The sequence below is a fragment of the Malaclemys terrapin genome, chromosome 3 (genome assembly GCF_027887155.1).
Source record: "Malaclemys terrapin pileata isolate rMalTer1 chromosome 3, rMalTer1.hap1, whole genome shotgun sequence".
Lineage (NCBI taxonomy): Eukaryota > Metazoa > Chordata > Testudines > Emydidae > Malaclemys > Malaclemys terrapin.
Genome location: NC_071507.1, coordinates 32,580,952 through 32,597,940, shown reverse-complemented (window position 1 = coordinate 32,597,940; position 16,989 = coordinate 32,580,952). Strand labels below are relative to the sequence as shown.

Below are 16,989 nucleotides of genomic sequence, written 5' to 3'. Positions count from 1 at the left end.
TTCGACTAGGACCCTTGTGGCTACAAAAAAAAGTTCAGTATTTGTTATATGACAGCACTACCATTCAAATCGATATAGTACCTTTCAATTCAAAACTGGTAACTGTCTACCAAGAGCATTTTAAATTAGCAAAATAAGTCAAAACATTAACTGTTCAAATTAATTAATTTACTGTAAGGATGGCATAGCATGGCGTATTGCCACCATCACTTCCATGCTGCTGTTGGCAGCGCAGCTGGGCTGAGCACCCAGAGAGCGCAGCTACAGAGCCTGCCTGCAAAGATGGGGAGCCCTGCTTGGTGCAGGGTAAACCCCCAGCCAAGGAGTGCCCCCCATACATCCAGCCCCCCTCCCCATGTACCTAGCCCCCCAGCCAGAGGCTGCCCCCCCAGCCAGGGACTGTCCCCTCAGCCTCCCCAGCCAAGGCACCCAGCCTCTGCCCAGACTGCCCCCGGCCAGGGAATGCCCCCATCACACAACCCTCCTGGGACTGTCCTCCCAGCATTCAGACCCCCCCCAAGACTGGGCTAGCACACGTGTCTGCCCTGCATAGACAGGATGCCCTGTCCAGGGCAGCACAGCCCCCCAGGAACTGCCCTCTCCAGCAACCAGCCCCCCTCCTAGGGACTGTCCCCCAGTTCAGAACCCAACCCCCTTAAAGACTGCCCTCATCCGGGGATTGTGCCCCAGTATGGAGCCCCCCTCATCCAGGGACTGCCCCCAGCCACCAATACCCCACCTAGAGACTGTCTCCCATGCACCAACTGCATCTTCATTCCCATGCCCCAGCCACCTGCACCCTCCTCCCGGTGCCTGCTGGTCTCCTACCTTGGCTGCAGGTAGCTCAGCCATGCACCCTGGCCTGTGATACCAATGCTGGGGAGCCTGCTTCAGCCAAGGTCACCACAAACCTATTGGGGGTGGGGCGCTGAGCACCCTGGTCTCCTACCAATGCTGCTGGGGGGATGGAGCTGACACTGATGGGCCCAAGCCTGCTGGGGGCTGATACTGGGTCTGATCCTGCACCACTCCATTTCCCCTCTCCCTCAGCTCTGTGCCTGGAACAGATTCCCTTCTTGCCCTGCCCTGCCCTATTTATGGCCCTGAGGATATCACATGGGTCACAGCTGTGTGCTGATGGGGCTGCAGGTTGAGAACACGGACTTTGATTCTGCATTCCTTATTGAGGCCAAATTCACAGTGATTTTGCTCAAGTAGGAGCAAAGTCTGGTCCTGCTTTCTAATACTCTACTAGATGAACTAGACCAGTAAAGTGTTTAGTTTCACTGCGCTTTCTTTCGGACAAGAAACTTGAAATCATCAGGGCTCTATGAAGGTGCAGAGACTGCTTGCAAGATTGGCCACCATGTGTAAAGGGAAGCCAGGAACTTTGAACCTTTCAGATTGTTCTAAAATATGAACTATTTCAGTGTTTGACACAAAGGCCAATTAATCCTTGTTTCATTACAGCTGCACAACCAGCATCAGGTTAAACACAGTGGGGAAAATTCTGTTGTTATTTATATCTGTGCAACCCCATTGACTTCAGTGCAGCAGGGCAGAATGTAGTCTTCTGCCTTCAGTTTCTAGTTGGTGGTGTGCTCTATTCCCTAAACCATTTACTCCTGTTGATTAGTCACACACATTTTATCCTCTTCACCAAGGTAACTAGAAAGAAAAGTTAGAAAGGGCGAACAGAAAGGCTAGTCAAGCCCTATAGTAAGTCTGCTGCTTCCAGCCTTTCTAGCAGCTCCACCGCTCAGCATCTCTTGTAGTAGTGCTCTTCACGTATTGGTTGCCTTTATGCTCTATTTATGTAACATTTGTACAGTTGGCAGTGCAGTCAGGTTACGTGGGCACCACATGTGTGCACAGCTGGTCATTAAAGCAAAGGAAAACACACAGGAGAAAAGAATTTTTAAATGCTAAGTTGCCTTTTTTTTAACCCTAATGTTTCTATTTATTTATTTTCATTTTAAAAATACTGCCTTGAGCATGCACAGAGACTAATAGTCATAGTAATCTGAAATCGCGCTGATAAGGAACATAGTTGAATGTTGCTTAATACAAACTCGCCCCCTAACAAATATTGGAATAAATGTAACTCCCCTCTCATTCCACAGGTAAAATTCTGAATAAAAAGCTGGGCTTTGCGCCGTGCCCTGAAGGTTAACACACTCCTGCTCTGTTGGAGCAAAGAAGGAACAGATTCCAGCATTTGAGAGCCTTCCACTGAAAATGGCCCTGAAGTATTGAATCTTAGCAATGTTAGTAAGAGCATATTAGCCAATGTCAGTGCCACTGTTACAGGTGTAAAAGCAGTTTTAGGGAGCCAAAGCTTAATTCTGCCAGCTTGAATTACACCTGAAAGCCAATAGGAAAGTCTATTGAGCATTGATGTAACATACTCTCAACTCTACTAAGCATTCAGGCCACTACAAGCCGCAGCAGCTATAGCTTCTGAGTACAGCTGGTTGGAACATTTTGACTAAATATATTTTTATCAAAATATGCTGTTCTGGCAAAGCCAAAACATTTTGTGGAGACTTATTGATTTCAGCAGAATCTTCAACGGGAAGGTTTCTGAGGTGTAGGGTGGAATAGCTGATCGCCTCTGACGAGAGAGAGAGAGAGAGAGAGAGAGAGAGAGGGGAATAAAAAACCTGATCATTTCCATCCAAAAATGGGCAGGTTGACACAATTCTATTTCATGAAAATGTTTTAAAAGTTTTTTTTTTTCATTCCAGTGTGGAACAAAAAACAAATGTAGAAACTAAAAAGTAGTCACACAATGGATTTGTTGTTCCCCGGCCAGTTCTACTTCCGAGCAAGTACAAAAATCCAATTAAGTGTCAAAGAGACATCAGTAATTGTGGCAAGGTACACATCCAGGAGAAATGACTGAATTCTTCTCACCAAACACAGATGGAAATGTCAACAAGGTCTCCATCCTTCAGCGGAAAATGAATCACATACCATATAGTTTACGCATGGGAGTCTTTCAATTGATACCTGAGGGTTTGCATAGTCATGGAAGATCCCAAAGTGCTTTTTAAAGAGCAGGTATTTGCCCCAGTGTCCTTAGACAACATTTCCCATTCCCCTTCATAAATGTTATCTAGTGTGAGGAGAATGGGAAATTGTGGCCAAGGACACTGGGGAAAATATCCACTTTTTAAAAAAGCAGCATGGGATTTTCCATGGCTGGTGTACAAGATGGCTGCTATGCTCCATTCTAGAGGTGGCTGCATTTCAAAGCTGGTGCGTAGTTTATTGATTTGGAATACAAGGCACTATATATATATATAAATATAAAATATTGGCAGTAGAAGCAGTCTCCCTAATTGTGGAAGCAGACCGTTAACATGTTCACAAGTATCCAGGAGTTCATTCTTACCAGACTTGGATATTTACGTAATTTTAAAAACTAGCAAGATCCCATGGTCCAGAAAACCAGCTACTTCATCATCCTTTGAGAACAGCTATTTTAGCCAAAATAGCTTTCTTCTACCATGACCTTGCATGGTAAACCTTATTCAGTTATGTTTGCATCAGTGCAATATATTCTAATTCTGAGGTAGGAATAATAGAACCACTTCTGACCCCTACAGTGAATGCTAGTGTTAGATACCTACCACACAAGGGTGTGGTGAGGATTAATTGGTTAATAATGTTTGTGTAGTGCTTTGAATATGCCCAGTGCTAAAGAAATGCTAAGTACAGTATTGCTATTCTGTACAGCATGCAATAGTTTTTGAATTATGGCCCCTTTAGAGCTGTTTCCTCTTTTCTTTCAGTACATGCCAATATCACTCTCAAATTAGTATCCACAGTACTTTTCAGCTTGTAGTAGTGTGCAACTATGTATTAAGCAGTAAGCTGTTTTGACTGATCTGGTTCTCTCTGATTAGTAAGAAGATTCTACCAGCAAACATGCATACAGTGTTCTAAGAATAAAGAATGCTGGGAAAGGCAGCTCCAAAGGACACCAGGAAAATAACAAGTGACAGATTGGTGTCACGTAAGAGAAAGTATGACAGTGAATACCATCATGCTTTACTGTGTAACATGGCTGAAGACTGATTAGGTGCAACATAATATTTATATTATCTCTGATAATAGTACACAGTAAGGACTGACAATAAGCAGCATAATAGAAGATTACTCCATCTTCCATCTGCTAAAATGCTTTCTCATTTTGAGTCCAGAGCTTAATGGTGTTTGTTATTCCCTAATCCTGTATGTCAACATTAGCTCTGTATTGGAAGTATTAATAGTGCCATTTGCACATCTATGGCTAACGTGACTGGTCGGCATTTCCATTTGTCACCCTCTTTTTTCAAGTGTTTATACTTTAGTAATGAGAATATTCCCTGAGCTAAATTGTGCATATATATAAGTATATAAAAACTCTAAGGACTAAACTAAAAAATAAATTATGAGCTCTGTGTTAATATACGCAGAGAGGTTTTTGTACGTTTGTGTGTGTGTTTTGGCTATTTAGCAGGATGCTCCCATTTTGATTAACACAGAGCTCATAATTTATTTTTTAGTTTAGTCCTTAGAGTTTCATGGTGCATACATTAATCCATTATGAAAGAACACAAATAGAGCTAGAGTCAGAATTATGTGAAGAAAATTAACACTTTGAGGAGAACTTTGCTGTAAATTGTAAATAGGGAGGGCAGACTTTAAAACAGTTCTAACACCATTTAAATAGTACCAATTTTCAGGGTATGGAGATTTTTTAAAATTATATGTATATGTACTCAGTCATTATCTACTTTCTGGATTTTCGGAGCTGCTGAGAACCCATGGCTCACATGGCCAGTGACGGAGGTTTTGGGTGCTCAGAAGCTCTAAAAATCAAGCCTTATAATTTTTTTATATGAGTGAATGGAATAGTGAGGAAAACTGGAATAGGCTCTTGAATTCTATGTGTCTGATCTAATCTCATCTAATCTGTGTTTTATCTCACTGCCCATCACTGCAATATCTGAGCAATTTATAAAATTGAGTAACAATAGTGAAGTCACTAAAATTCAGTTTCCAACTTACATGTAGGCTGCGATTTTCAAAAGCACTCAATGTTGGCCTAACTGCTCCCACTGGAGTCAAAGATAAAATTGCTACTGAAGTCCTTGGGAGCAGAGTTAGGCCAAAGCTGAACACTTGAAAAATCCTACCTGAACAGAGCCCTGGCAGAGTTCCAGTGATGGGCAACCGCCTCCTCAGGGGACCTCCTCAGGGTTCCAGTGATGGGCCACAGCCTCGCAAGGGCGAGGAGGGAACCCAACAGCTCTTAGCCATCATGGTGGCAGGAGAAACCATGGAGCAGCAGCAGCAAAAGTCACAGACTGGTCACGTCTTCTGTGAATTTTTGTTTATTGTCCATGACCTGTCTGTGGCCTATACTAAAAATAACCATGACAAAATCTTAGCCTTAATAATAAGCTATGTTAACAAAGACAGAGAATTTTGAAAAATTGTTCTTTGGTAGGCCCAGCTCTTCATCTGGCGTAAACAGATGTAGCTCTATTGACTTTAATGGAACTATACTCACATCTGCTGAGGACCTGTCTGAAATATATGTCAAATTTCTTGTTGCCACATACAGCATCTTTATCAACAAACTGTGTAACAATAAGCATTTATAATTTTAACTGAGTGTGATTCTAGGTCCATGCAAGTCATAAATAATAATAGGCCTTCGTTCAGCATTTGATTCAGTAATTAGCAAGTGTCCTTGATTTTCTGGGGTTCTCGCTGTCTCTGATTTCTTTGGTTCTCAGGGTCACTGCTGTTTTCAGTAACCCTCTGATTAATACAATGCAAGCCTTCTCTGGTATTACACACACTGTATAGCTCATATATCTGAAGGTTTTGGAGGACTTCTGAAATATTCATACAATTCAGGGATTAGATAACCAAGATCTATAGGAACTATATATGGACACTGGGGGCTGTGACCGCACTTCGGATACCTGAAGATGTTGGTTAACTGACATGTGGAATAACAGGGTTTGTGTGACCCATTCCACTCAGTTTGGCTGCATAGACTACTACAAAAAGTAATCCAGTAGTCTGTAATTGTTACAGTAGCAGTAGCTTTCCTCCTTTCTCATAGTGCAAGGTAAGTAAGGGTGACAGGGAATGTTAGAGTTGTGAACTAGATTTATTAGGGCAACTTTTTGCATAGTGCAGTTAATTTTAATGTTTTTCACAGATTATGCAAATATTTTGTTAGCATCATGGTGTGCTAAGCAGGGTCCAGATCCACCAAAATTTTCCTGACTTTTCCAGCCGTCTGAATGGATCTTAGAATCATAGGACTAGATGGGATCTCAAGAAGTTTTCTAGTCCAGTCCCCTGCACTCAAGGCAGGACTAAGTATTATCTAGACCATCCCTGACAGGCGTTTGTCTAACCTGCTCTTAAAAATATCCAGTGATGGAGATTCCACAAACTCTCTAGACAATTTATTCCAGTGCTTAACCACCCTGACAGTTAGGAAGTTTTTCCTAATGTCCAACATAAACCACCCTTGCTGCAGTTTAAGCCCATTGCTTCTTGTTCTATTCTCAGAGGTTAATGAAATTTTTTCTCCCTCCTCCTTGTAATAACCTTTTAAGTACTAGTGACACAGGGCCAGAAAGGGTTAAGCAACTTGCAGGCTAAATGACCCAAATTCTACCTTTAAAGACATATTAGGAAAGTATATAAATAGTAATTAGGGCAATTCCTTATAAATAGCTAGCAAAGCCATGTTAGATAGACTAGAGCTTTGAAATGTAGTCTTGTATTGTTAAAGAATTGGAAGAAGATAGTGATGGTAGTAGTCTATGTTTACCTATATCTTATTAGAGGTTAACAATGTAACCAGACAGTTCCTGCCTGTCACTATGTTCTAGTGATTCAAAAATCAAAAGGAAATATTAACATTTAGATGAACTGTGAATGTAGTAATAGCATTGTCTTCATTTCTCTTCAAAGTATGTAATAAACTACCTGTAAATGGTGGGAGATGGGCAGTGGCCTCATGCTAATCCATGTAGCTAATTACGGGTGGAGCTGAGGAAATCGAAGGTCTTACTTCATGCCATGATGATTGCCTATTGTTCACCCAAGGACTGCACGCTGTCAAAAGGCGGCCATAGATCTATAAAAAGAACTCTTGGGCCCTGATCCTGTTATCTCAGATCTGCTTAAACTTCATCAGGAGAAGTTTGAGTCACAAGACTGAGCTTCCAGTTCCATTCTGGATCATCCTGATATTGGACATTGGACTATAACCTGATGAACTGATTCTGGAAAGTACTCTTTGCAGCTCTAAAGCTCACCATCTCTACTATGAAACTGACCTAAGAACTGTAATTCATGTCTGTATGTATAATGATCTTTTAACCATAATCTCTCTATTTTCTTTTTTAGTACATCTTAGTTTAGTTAATAAGAATTGGCAGTAAGCGTGTATTTGGGTAAGAGCTGAAATATTCTTTAACCTGGTGGGTAATGTGTCCAATCCTTTGGGATTGGTAGAACTTTTTATATGATAAGCAAGATTTTCAGTAATCCTCATCATATTTGAGTTGGCTGTCTGGTGGGAGCCCAGAGCTGGGTTGCTTTAAAGGAACCATATTTCTGACTTCTGGGTAACCAGGAAGGTAGTGTAGAAGCTGTTTTGTGGCTGGTTTGGTAAATCTAATTATTAGACTAACCACCTGTGTTGAGGATTGTCTGCCCCATTCTTTGCAGTTTGCCCTGATTGAGAAATCTCGGTGTGGCCACAGTCACAGCACTTGAAAACTGTTATCAGGTCCCCCTTCAGTCTCTTCTTCTCTAGACTAAACAAACCCAATTTTTTCCATCTTCCCTCATAGGTCATGTTTTCTAGACCTTTAATCATTTTTGTTCCTCTTCTCTGGACTCTCCAATTTGTCCACATCTTTCCTGAAATGTGGCACCCAGAACTGCACACAATACTCCAGTTGACACCTAATGAGTGTGGAGTACAGCAAAAGAATTGCTTCTTGTGGCTTGCTTACAACACTTCTGCTAATACATCCCAGAATGATGTTTGCTTTTTTTGCAACAGTGTTACATTGTTGACTCATATTTAGCTTGTGATCCACAAGCTCTTCCATCTCTAGAGTCCTTGAACTTAATATCACATGTGCCAGCTCAGCCAAACTTTGCAGGAAGCTAGTAGGCAGAAATTGCCACCACCTTGCTGCCTTGCCTCAGGCTCGCTGTTAAGTCTGCACCTGTTTTAACTATTGGCTCATATCTTAAACAGCCCAGTTTTGAAAGCTATTTCTGACTAGAAGTCAGGGAACAGTAGTTATTTTAACAGTCTTTGGGTAGCTATCATGGAAAAGGTCAACCACCCAATTTAAAAATCAAATGGCAGCCCTCTTCTCCAAGCTTTTCAGGGTCCCCTAATAACAAAAGTTATACAATCTATTTTCCACATCATCCACTTATTCATGTTTAACTGCTGCACATAACTTTCAAGTTGTTCATCTTCCTGCATCCAAACAGCACTAGGCTCCATTTGTGTGCAGACTTTCCCACAGATGTTAGGACTGAATCCTATTGGTTTGTTAACTCTGATATCTGATATCTTGGGCCAGATTTTCAAAGTTCCAGATGCTTGTGTTTGTGCTTACCTACCATATATGTGTCAGTATCAGTGTGCACAAATATGAGGAAGTTAGCTAAATAGAAATTAAAAGGTACAGTGCCAAAAGTGAAATCCTTGCAAGCTACATGGAAACTTTTTAGACACCAGAATAGAGGTTCAATTTAAATGTATACCTCCAATTAAAAAAAAAAAAAAAAAAAAAAAAAAAAAAAAGGTAAGAACCAAAAAAGTTCCACGATGGCTAAACAAAAAAGCAGTGAGAGAAAAAAAGGCATCCTTTAAAAAGAGCATCTTAAATCCTGTTGAGGAAAATAGAAAGGAGCATAAACTCTGGCAATGAAGTATACAAATATAAGTAGGAAGGCCTAAAAAGAAGTTGAAGAACCGCTAGCCAAAGGCTGAAAAAGCAATAGCAATTTTTTTTTTTTTTTTTTTTTTTTTTTTTTTTTTTTTTTTTTTTTTTAAGTACATCAGAAGCAGGAATCCTGCTAAACAACCAGTGGGGCCACTGGACTATTGAGATGCTAAAGCACTCAAGGACGAAAAGGCCATCGTGGAGAAACTAAATGAATTCTTTGAATCAGTCTTCATGTCTGAGGATGGGAGGGAGATTCCCAAACTGGAGCCATTTTTTTTAAGGTGACAAATCTGAGGAACTGTCCCAGATTGAGGTGTCATTAGAGGAGGTGTTGGAACAAATTGATAAACTAAACAGTAATAAGCCACCAGGACCAGATGGTATTTACCCAAGACTTCTAAAGGAACTCAAATGTGAAATTGCAGAACTAATAACTGTGGTTTGTAACCAATCATTTAAATCAGCTTCTGTACCAAATGACTGGAGGATAGCTAATGTGATGCCAATTTTTTAAAAGGGCTCCAGAGGTGATCAGCCAGTAAGCCTGACTTCAGAACTGGGCAAATTGGTTGAAGCTATAATAAAGAACAAAATTGTCAGACATGTAAATGAACATAATTTGTTGGGGAAGAGTCAACATGGTTTTTGTAAAGGGAAATCATGCCTCACCAATCTAGTAGTATTCTTTAAGGGGATCAACAAACACGTGGACAAGGGGGATCCACTGGATTTTTCCCACTCCCTCCAGGCTGCTCCTTTTGTTAACTTTACACTCTGCTTATTCTTCTTTTAAAACAACTAACAAAATCATCCAAACACAGGACTTGGTGATGATGGGGGACTTCAACTACTCAGACATCTGTTGGGAAAATACCACAGCAGGGCACAAATTATTCAACAATTTCTTGGAATGTATTGGAGACAATTTTTTATTTCAGAAGGTGGAGACAGCTACTAGGGGAGAGTCTGTTCTAGATTTGATTTTGACAAAAGGGAGGAACTGGTTGAGAATTTGAAAGTGGAAGGCAGCTTGGGTGAAAGTGATCATGAAATGGTAGAGTTCATGATTCTAAGGAATGGTAGGAGGGAGAGTAAAATAAAGACAATGGATTTCAAGAAGGCAGACTTCAGCAAACTCAGGGAGTTGATAGGTAAGATCCCATGGGAAGCAAGTCTAAGGGGAACAACAATTGAAGACAGTTGGCAGTTTCTCAAAGAGACATTATTAAGGGCACAAGAGCAAACTATCCCACTGCGTGGGAAAGACAGGAATATGGTAAGAGACCACCCTGGCTTAACCAGGAGCTCTTCAATGATCTAAAAATTAAAATAAAAAAAAAAAAAAAAAAAGTCCTACAAAAAGGGGAAACTAGGTCAAGTTACAAAGGATGAATATAAACAACACACACAAGTATGTAGGGGCAAAATTAGAAAGGCCAAGGCACAAAACGAGATCAAACTAGGTAGAGACATATAGGGTAACAAGAAAACATTCTACAAGTACATTAGAAGCAAGAGGAAGACCAAGGACTAGACCCCTTACTCAATGGGGGGGCGGGAAGGGGACAATAACAGAAAATGTGGAAATGGCAGAGTTGCTTAATGACTTTTGTTTCGGTTTTCACCAAGAAGGTAGGTGGTGATTGGACATCTAACATAGTGAATGCCAGTGAAAATATAGTAAGATCAGAGGCTAAAATAGGGAAAGAAAAAGTTAAAGATTACTTAAATAAGTTACATGTCTTCAAGTCACTAGGGCCTGATGAAATGCATCCTAGAATACTCAAGGAGCTGACTGAAGAGATATTTAAGCCATTAGTGATTATCTTTGAAGAGTCATGGAAGATGGGAGAGATTCCAGAAGACTGGAAAAGGGCAAATATAGTGCCAATCTATAAAAAGGGAAATAAGGACAACCCAGGGAAATACAGACAAGTCAGCTTAACTTCTGTACCTGGAAAGATAACGGAGCAAATAATTAAGCAATCAATTTGCAAACATCTAGAAGATAATAAGGTGATAAGTATCAGTCAGCATGGATTTTCCAAGAACAAAATCGTGTCAAACGAACCTGATAGTTTTCTTTGACAGGGTAACAAGCCTTGTGGATAGGGGGATTGGGGGGGAGAGAAGTGGTAGATGTGGTATATCTTGACGTTAATAAAGCTTTTGATGCTGTCTTACATGACCTTCTCATAAACAAGCTAGGGAAAATGCAGCCTACATGGAGCTACTATAAGGTGGGTGCAAAACTGGTTGGAAAACCATTCCCAGAGAGTCATTATTAATGGTTCACAGTCATGCTGGAAGTGCATAATAAGTGGGATCCCACAGGGATCAGTTCTGGGTCTGGTTCTGTTCAATATCTTCAACAATGATTTAGATAATGGCATAGAGCATACACTTATAAAGTTTGCAGACAATACCAAGCTGGGAAGGGAACAATCAGTTGCACACATACAAAATGACTGCCTAGGAAGGAGTACTGCGGAAATGGATCTGGGGATCATAGTGGATCACAAGCTAAATATGAGTCAACAATGTAACACTGTTGCAAAAAAAGCAAACATCATTCTGGGATGTATTAGCAGAAGTGTTGTAAGCAAGCCACAAGAAGCAATTCTTTTGCTGTACTCCACACTCATTAGGTGTCAACTGAGTATTGTGTGCAGTTCTGGGTGCCACATTTCAGGAAAGATGTGGACAAATTGGAGAGTTCAGAAAAGAGGAACAAAAATGATTCAAGGTCTAGAAAACATGACCTGTGAGGGAAGATTGAAAAAACTGGGTTTGTTTAATCTGGATGTAGCAGGGCAGACTCACCGCTGTGGCACCTCCAGCTTGTCGTCTCTGGGAATTAGCTCACTTTCCAGCCAGGAGCGCCCTCTGCAGGCCGGTGATCCACTACCGCTTGGCCCCCATGTCCCTCCCGGACCCAGTGCCCCATTATCTGGGGTGCTGCCCCCTGGCAGTAACCCCTCAGTCTTAGGGTCTACCCTCCCCAGGGAACCCCCACCCACTATCCCCACCTCACCTCAGTATAAGGCTACTGCCAGTCATCATCTAGCCCCATGCCCTGGGGCAGACTGCAGTATCAGCCTACTCATCACTGGCAAAGTTGGGTTTCAACCTCCTGCCTTGGCCTACCCCCAGTACCCCTTGGCCTTCTGCTAGACTGCAGCCTGGGGCTTTCCAGGCAGCTGCTCTCAGAAGCTAGAGGGAGTCTATTGAGCTCCTGGCTCCCAGCCTCTTATATAGGGCCAGCTGAGGCCTGATTGGGGCGTGGCCCAGCTGCAGCTGCTTCCCCAATCAGCCTAGTAGCTGCTTCCCCCTGCAACAGCCTTCTCCCAGGGCAGTTTTAAGCCCTTCAGGGCAGGAGCAGGTAACCAGGATAAGAGAAGACTGAGGGAACATGATAACAGTTTTCAAGTACATAAAAGGTTATTACAAGGAGGGAGAAAAATTGTTCTCATTAACCTCTGAGGATAGGATAAGAAGCAATGGGCTTAAATTGCAGCCAGGGAGGCTTAGGTTGGACATTAGGAAAAACTTCCTAACTGTCAGGGTGGTTAAGCATTGGAATAAATTGCCTAGGGAGGTTTTGGACTCTCCATCATTGGAGATTTTTAAGAGCAGGTTAGACAACAACCTGTCAGGAATGGTCTAGATAATACTTAGTCCTGCCATGAGCTCAGGTGACTGGACTAGATGACCTCTCGAGGTCGCTTCCAGTCTCATGATTCCATGATTATGGAGTTCTCTTTATATTTTGTTCCAATTGTCTGGTTTTCAAGCAGTAGTAAGTGCTGGTTTCTTTTGTTACATTCCACTGGTCTACAATTTTTGAGAAGTCGTCTGCTTCAGAGATAAAATGTGCTATTTATTATGTATTTTGATGTGCTGAATTCAAATATGACAATTAAAACAACTGATTGGCTACTGTTTCTAAGATATTTAAGTTTTTACATTTTATGTCTATGTATATTGTGTAGATAGTAGAGTTTTAATCATAAATTGTAAACCTAGGTCTTTTCATGTGTTTATGGTTGCTTTACATGATAATATTTCACCTGTCCTGTTTATGTAACATTTTAAAAATCAGCAAAAGGGTTATATAAATAAAATGTATTATGAAACAAAAGGCAAAAAACTATTATGTACATAGTTTAGTCCTATTCAGGGTCTACTCGGTGCTTCTTGGCTTGTCTCTTGTATTCATTAAATGGAGCATCTCTTGTCATTGTCCAGCAATAGTCTGCAAGCATTGATGGGCTCCATTTGCCCTGATAGCATTTTTCCATTGTTGCAATGTCCTGGTGAAATCACTCGCCGTGCTCGTCACTCACTGCTCCACAGTTCGGTGGAAAAAAATCTAGATGAGAGTGCAAAAAATGTATCTTTAGTGACATGTTGCAACCAAGGCTTTTGTATGCCTGGAGGAGGTTTTCCACCAACAACCTGTAGTTGTCTGCCTTGTTGTTTCCGAGAAAATGTATTGCCACTAACTGGAAGGCTTTCCATGCTGTCTTTTCCTTGCCACGCAATGCATGGTCAAATGCATCATCTCGAAGAAGTTCACGAATCTGAGGACCAACAAAGACACCTTCCTTTATCTTAGCTTCACTTAACCTTGGAAATTTTCCATGGAGGTAACTGAAAGCTGCTTGTGTTTTGTCAATGGCCTTGACAAAGTTCTTCATCAGACCCAGCTTGATGTGTAAGGGTGGTAACAAAATCTGCCTTGATTCAACAAGTGGTGGATGCTGAACACTTTTCCTCCCAGGCTCCAATGACTGTCGAAGTGGCCAATCTTTCTTGATGTAGTGGGAATCTCTTGCACGACTATCCCATTCGCAGAGAAAACAGCAGTACTTTGTGTATCCAGTCTGCAGACCAAGCAAGAGAGCAACAACCTTCAAATGGCCACAAAGCTGCCACTGATGTTGGTCATAGTTTATGCACCTCAAAAGTTGTTTCATGTTGTCATAGGTTTCCTTCATATGGACTGCATGACCAACTGGAATTGATGGCAAAACATTAACATTATGCAGTAAAACACCTTTAAGACTTGTCTTCAATGAATCAATGAACAGTCTCCACTCATCTGGATCGTGAACGATGTTGAGGCCTGCCATCACACCATCGATGTTGTTGCAGGCTACAAGATCACCTTCCATGAAGAAGAATGGGACAAGATCCTTTTGACGGTCACGGAACATGGAAACCCTAACATCACCTGCCAGGAGATTCCACTGCTGTAGTCTGGAGCCCAACAGCTCTGCCTTACTCTTGGGTAGTTCCAAATCCCTGACAAGGTCATTCAGCTCACCTTGTGTTATGAGGTGTGGTTCAGAGGAGGAGGATGGGAGAAAATGTGGGTCCTGTGACATTGATGGTTCAGGACCAGAAGTTTCATCCTCTTCCTCTTCCTCGTCTGACTCAAGTGAGAATGATTCTGGTGCATAAGGAACCGGCAGTCCTTCTCCGTGGGGTACTGGGCGTATAGCTGATGGAATGTTTGGATAATGCACAGTCCACTTTTTCTTCTTTGACACACCTTTCCCAACTGGAGGCACCATGCAGAAGTAACAATTGCTGGTATGATCTGTTGGCTTTCTCCAAATCATTGGCACTGCAAAAGGCATAGATTTCCTTTTCCTGTTCAACCACTGGCAAAGATTTGTTGCACAAGTGTTGAAGCATATGTGTTAGGCCCACCTCTTGTCCTGATCTCCAATTTTGCAGCCAAAATAAAGGTGATAGGCTTTCTTAACCATAGTGGTTATACTGCGCTTTTGTGATGCAAAAGTCACTTCACCACAAACATAGCAGAAGTTATCTGCACTGTTCACTTTGGCTAAACAGAAATGTGTCCCTTTGCAAAATCAAATACTGACAAATAAGAGAGCATGACTGTGACGAACTGGGCCTGTTCTCACTGTGGTCTGTGAATGCTGACAGGGGAGTGTGGCTGGGATAGTCTGCATTGCGGGATGGGAGTCTGCCCGAGGGCGCATACCTGAGTGTGTAACATGAGAACCCAGGAAGGGGTTGAAGGCCAGGTGACTCCTTAGCCCGGGAAACTGAACAAAGGCTGTGGGAGGGGTCGCTGGAAGCAGAGTGTTGGAAGGAGGCTGGAGAGATGGTGGGGAGGCAGAGATTGCTCTGATCTCCCAAGGGGGGCTGGGATGCCCTGGGACCCCAAGATGGACCTAACTGAGGGGGTCCCTGTTGTCTGTGCCTGCATGACCTGTCTTGGACTGTATTCCTGTCATCCAAATAAACTTTCTGCTTTGCTGGCTGGCTGAGAGTCATGGTGAATCGCAGGAGGCCGGGGGTGCAGGGCCCTGAGTCCCCCAATACTCCGTGACAACTGGTGGCAGCGGCGGGATCTACTGCACCCCGTGGACGGCGCTTCCTGCAGTAAGTGACTGGGGAGCAGTAAAACGAAGGGGGATTGACGGCGACCAGGCGTGCTGAAGAGTGAGAGAGAGACGGTTATTACCCCTGGGAGTGTGTGACCAGCGAGAAGGACTTTTGCAGTAACAGGGTCCCCCGGGGGGATCGCAGCGAGTGGTCCCAGGGGCGGAGGAGTCTGCAGCTCGACCCTGGCAGAGAGGTGGTGACCTCGAGAAGGGCTGGCACACTAGGGGGCCCCCTGGGAACTGTGGGGAGCTGTGAGCACACAGGCCGGTGAGTGGCCAGCAGGAAGATGTATGCCAAGCGGCTTAAGAGCGACCTGGTGGAGCTGTGCAAGCAGAGGGGGCTGTGCATTGGGAGGCTCACCAAAGAACAGCTCATTGCCCGGCTGGAGGCGGAAGATCGCGCGAATGAACTGATCCCTGTGTCTCAGGGAAGCAGCCTGGCAAATGCAGCGCAGGCACCAGTGTCTGTCCCAGCTGGGAGTGGTCAGCCGGCTGCTGAGGGCTTCCCGAGACCCCTCCTTCCTATGCCTAGGGGAAGGGTGGGGAGGAGCCCAGCAAATACCGAAGGCGCCGTGACCCTCCTGGCCAGCAGGGGATCCTCCCGGCGAAGCTCGCCGGCCAGCAGAGGATCCTCCCGGCGACGTTCGGCCTCCGTTGAGCGGAATTGGCTGGAATGGGAGAAAGAGCTAAAACTGAGAGAGCTGGAGGATCGTGAACAACAGAGACAGCATGAAGAGAGACAGCATCAGCGTGAAGAGAGACAGCGTCAGCATGAACGGGAGGAGAAAGAGAGACAGCATCAGCATGAAGAGAGACAGCATCAGCATGAACGGGAGGAGAATGAGAGACAGCGTCAGCATGAAGAGAGACAGCGTCAGCATGAACTGGAACTGGCGAGACTGAGGGGCAGCGAACCCCCGGCTGCGGTGAGTGAGGGGGGACCCAGGACTGCACGGAGCTTTGATAAGTGCATCCTGGCCCCACGCAAGGAGGGGGAGGACATGGATGACTTCCTGGAGGCTTTTGAGACGGCCTGCGAGCTGCACCGGGTTGATCCCGCGGACAGACTCCGGGTCCTTACCCCCTTACTGGACCCCAGAGCCGTGGCATTGTACCGCCAACTGGAAGAGGCAGAGAAAGGGGACTACGAACTATTCAAAAAGGCCCTGCTACGTGAGTTTGGGCTGACTCCTGAGATGTACCGGGAAAGGTTCCGGAGTCAGGATAAAACCCCTGAGATCTCATATCTGCAACTAGCCGTCCGCATGGAAGGATATGCCAGCAAGTGGGCTGATGGGGCCCAGACGAAGGAGGACCTGGTCAAACTGCTGGTACTGGAGCAACTGTATGAGCGGTGCCCATCCGACCTGAGGCTGTGGTTGGTGGACAGAAAGCCAGAGAACCCGCGACAGGCAGGCCGGCTGGCCGATGAGTTTGTAAAGAGCCGGTCAGGAGATAAAAGGGAGGAGTCCCAAAGGAACAGTCCCACCACAACGCAGAGAGAGAGTCACCATGGGACCTTCCCGTGGGAAAATACAGAAAAAACCCATCAGAGGGGAGCA

General features: G+C 43.8%; 1 protein-coding gene across 1 annotated transcript in view; it reads right to left on the bottom strand.

Moving 5' to 3' along the window:
* The window catches only part of C3H2orf73 (chromosome 3 C2orf73 homolog), a 46,627-nt gene extending 45,618 nt beyond the window's left edge, over positions 1-1,009 (bottom strand). Inside the window, exon 1 of the mRNA XM_054024237.1 lies at positions 829-1,009. The gene's annotated coding sequence lies outside the window, so the exon portion shown is untranslated. The remainder of the gene's footprint in view (positions 1-828) is intronic.
* Positions 1,010-16,989: the final 15,980 nt, after the last annotated feature.